Raw genomic sequence first — 4508 nt, forward strand, 5'->3', positions numbered from 1 at the left:
AATCACAGTGGGGCTGAACAACTTTTTTTTCGACAAGTCAATGTACATGATTTTTTTTTCATTATTGTGAAAGGACGTCACCTCACAATTACTTTAAGACCAAATTTAAAATATTTTATCGGGTTTTAGAGTTTACAGAAAAAATAGTTTTCTTCTAGAGCTGTACCTGTATCTGTACTTTGAGGAGCTCTGGTGGGCGTCTATCTTCTCTTTCCAGTCTACGCTCATTATTTCGTCATCAAAAAGTTGTTCAGCGCCACCGTGAATGATTGCAGGCCCAAATATTCAACATTCAAATTTTCGGAGTCTTTCGTGTATGTACCAAATTTCTAAATTTCAATTTTCCAACTGGCTTTTCAAGAAACTATAACGGCGGTCAAGGAAACCATGTATGCCGTTGGAAAGATCTACTACTACCTACTTCAGCACATTCAAGTGCACTAACAGTGCCAGTGAAATTTTTGTGAAAATGTTTATCACATTTTGCTAGATTTCTCCATATATTCCTTAATTTTCCCAAAAAAATGTTTTGGCAAAATTCGACAAAATCTTAAATGTAGGTAAATCACTTGTTGATTTTTCTGTTTTTAACCATCGTAACTTCAGATGAATGCGTTTTGTATATTATCGAAGTTATCAATCATTTGTTACCATCCCATAGCCAGACTAGTTTTTGATGGGTTCTAACATTAAAATTATTTCAAAAGCTACTGAATCCTGAAAGTTACACAGTAAGATGCCGCATATCAATTTAGAAATCGCCGGTAGCTCGTTTTTAAGTTGTCCAAAGTTTTCGCAAATTGACTCTTAAAAGCTGTACTTAATACCGAACAAATCGGTTTTTTAAAGTAATTTCAGAGTCAGCGAGCTCTCGTAAATTGGCCCGATAGCATGCGCTGCGGTGGTTTTTTTTTCGTTACATTCTTGCGATTAATTTAATTTTGTAATGAGAACTAAACATATCAAGCGAAAGGTGTTTTTCGGCGTTAAGTTCGAATGGGTAAATGTTTCTCGTTTTGTTTAATAAAAAAGTTTAAATTAGTGTAATAAATTCGGGTTCATTAAAAGTTATTGTAGCGATTTGCGCGCATTTTGCCAACCGGAATTAATTTTAAAGTTTTTCTTTTTATTGTGAAATAAGAGGGACGATTTTGAAGATTAATTGAGTTATATTTCATTTTGAATTTGCCATTTCCGTGTAGCGTTACATTCCTGACAGTTTTCTAAACCGATTTGAATGTAATTGCGTATTTATTCGGATTTTATCGGTGAATCTAAACGCTTTCTTTTCTGTTAAAAAAAAACGAAAATACTTTTAAGTGTACCCTCAACGCCTGTACCGGAAAAAAAATAATCAAAGATTGCCTCTTGTTTTCTGGCGAAATTTTACATATTCGTTTCACTGTTTAAACATGTTTATAATTCATTATTCCGCGATATTTACCTACCCCAAATATTTAAATACATTCCCGTGGCAATAAAAATGTTTCCCCCTCATGAAAAATTTTGTGAAAAAAATCATGACATTAAATTGATATAAAAACCCGTTAAATGGAGCATTTCAAAGTTTAACCTATCTTCCGAAAATCTCCTTTTTTTATTATTTTTATATATTAAAGAAGAAAAAGCAGCAGAAGAAGAGATTTCCATTTTAATTTTCTTGTAGATGGTTGTAGCATGTTTGTATTTTTATTTTCTGTTTTATGAACTCTAAAAAAAAATTCAAGATAACACGTTTTATATCCATGAAAAACGTTACCCAGAAAAAGAAACATTACACAAAACTTTGTAAATAATTCTGAATCCATTTCAATGATGGTGTGGAAAATTGTTCTAATATTTACAATAGGTTTTATTGCACCAAACAATGGCTGGTGTTATTGCAACCGTGGAATGTTGCTGGTATTGCTGGAAATCAGGAAAATATCAATAATAGGGAGATGGCGTAATATAGTTGTTAAATTGAATTGCATGAGTTTTTCATCTGAATGGCTTACATGGAATTTGTAATGTTTTCCGTGAAAATGCCACTTTAAAATTCGAATAAATTTTTGCAATCTCTCTCTAATAAACGAAACGTTCAGCAGAGAAAAATTGAAATTGCAGACAAGAAAATTGAGCATTTCCAAATTTAAATGAAACACACACCGGAGTGTTTAGGAAGTAGTTAGAGAAAACAGAGTAAATTCAACTAATTACAGGAGGCATTAGCACCATATTCCAGCATTAAACGAGGCAAAACACAGTGGAACAACGAACTGACTCTCCATCCCCCCCAAACGGTTTATAATTACTGAACAAATGAATACCACTTAACCTATGTAAATTCATTAAGAGTATTATATCGTTCATAGCTTCTGGCTAAAATCTAAAATGTGCTCTATACAAATTTCATTATATTCGCGAAATAGTAAATGAATTTCCTCAACATATTAATAGACACAGAAGCTAAAACAAATAAATGACTAGATGTACCATAAATACACATACGGAAAGTTTCAGTTTCAGTCGGAAACTCATACCGATATATTTGACGTTAAATAATATTTACCTCAGTCTGTCTTTGGCGTAGAAAAAAATCTATCATTTTGAGCAGAACAAATTGTGGCACAGCTTTCGCTAATTATATGTATAAATAATACAAACGTACAAAGGCATTACTATTTAATGGAAATTAGTTCTAAATGTGATATTCGCATCATCAGGTTCGCTTCGTTCAGTATTCAACTAAAATTCATTCAAATGTAAGCTAGTAATGTAAACACAACATGCCATTTGGGGGAGAGGAATTCAGTTTTTAGTAACAAATTCATGTTAATTTAAACATTGTCAGCGGAGGTTTGATTTTACTGAAATACGAAGCTACGCGACGTCTATGTTTCTTGTCGAAATTCATAGAATTAGAAAATTTTTAAATTGGAAATTTTTCCACACAATTTTACAAAATAGAAACGAAATGAAAAATGTGCAAGCTGTTTCACAGACAGAAAGTTTGTTTGTCATTGAAAACCTATAACAACAGAAGAACTCGAAAAAAAAACACCAATTTTAAAATCAAATAGCGAAACCTATTCCTAACTCTGCGTACATAGAATATGAATCCTTATTTTTGAGACAAACATTTAATTTACTAATTTCCCAGAGATTGTTTACAAAGTTATTTCATTTCGACAGAATAACAACTCATGGTATATCTAAAATTTGGAAATTTTACTGTAAGAGCGTCGGTAATTTTACGTAAATCGAATGGTGAAACTTTTTACCATACTACAATTTTCAGTTGAGAAATCTTCTATACAGAGTTTTCAAGTGACATTTTGTATATTATATGACGCATTTACCATAACATTCTGTTTAGTAGTTAATTACTTCATAAAGCTGAAACTATACACATATTATCCACTAAACTTCATATTTGCTAATGTTAAGTTGGTGAGTATGCAAACCGTAACATAGTTTCCTTTCTAACAAAAGAGTGGAGAGTTGCGGTAAATGACTATATTTAATGATGGGACCGTACATAAATGACGTCACGCTATTTTACAGAATTTTCGACAACGTTTTTACGTGAAGAAAAGAGTATAAAACTAGCCAAAATTTGTAATAACCGCCAGGTTTCCAGGAACAGCCTCTCTCTTGCGTGACACTATTTGCTTAGAGGCCCGAACAAGCAAATTAAGATGAAGTAATATTTTCTCATCTTGCTAGTTTTGACTTTTTTCTAAGTTGCCACAAAAGCATTTTGTTTCAAGTTTGTATCGATTAAGTAAGTAACATTAGATTGCTGGGCTTGCGTATGAATATTTTAAGAGCGTACAAGGGTTTAGCTTCGGACAAGAACCAAAATTGCGCGAAAAATAGGGCATGTTTAGGAACGTAATTCTCAGGATGCAAGAGATGGAATATAACAAAAAACGGACGAACGGTTAATTTGAATCTTACTTAACAAGAATGTGTTTTCACATTTATAATATTGTTTCATTTTCACGAATATTTTTCACAATTAAAACACGTCTGCAAGGCAAAAATTTTTCCACTTTAGGTACATTTTTTCGACAGTACATCGAGAATAATCACATAAGTTCCTATATGAAAACTGTTTCTTATGTCACGAACCACGAAATTTTGTTTTCAATTTTTTGAAATAAGTTTTTATTTTTAAGAAATTAACCAAAAACAATTTTGTTTCTATCACGGCGGCCATTTTGTATCACTATATTTCTATGATGGGTGTCTTCAATGTTCGATTTTCTATTGTTATTGAAGAAACAATACGAGTTTCATTTCAATTAAAAGAGATGACGCTATAGTATTTGGTTTTTGTCCGAAGCTAAACCCTTGTACGCTCTTAATTCTAATCTCGCAACTAACAACGTTAACGTAAAACTGAATTAGTGCTTCGTCACAAAATTGGATGCCACTGCATGCTTCGAATGTAAGAGCGATCAACAAATTCTGATAGCAGCTGAATATTTAACTATCGACATGAGCAAATTTAAACCAAACAA

General features: G+C 32.1%; 1 protein-coding gene across 1 annotated transcript in view; it reads right to left on the reverse strand.

Annotated features, from left to right (window-relative positions):
- Positions 1-4508, reverse strand: part of LOC119082281 (metabotropic glutamate receptor 2-like) — a 152666-nt gene that overhangs the window by 124103 nt on the left and 24055 nt on the right. The window lies entirely within an intron of this gene.

The sequence above is a fragment of the Bradysia coprophila genome, unplaced genomic scaffold, assembly GCF_014529535.1.
Source record: "Bradysia coprophila strain Holo2 unplaced genomic scaffold, BU_Bcop_v1 contig_415, whole genome shotgun sequence".
In the NCBI taxonomy this organism is placed as follows: Eukaryota; Metazoa; Arthropoda; class Insecta; order Diptera; family Sciaridae; genus Bradysia; species Bradysia coprophila.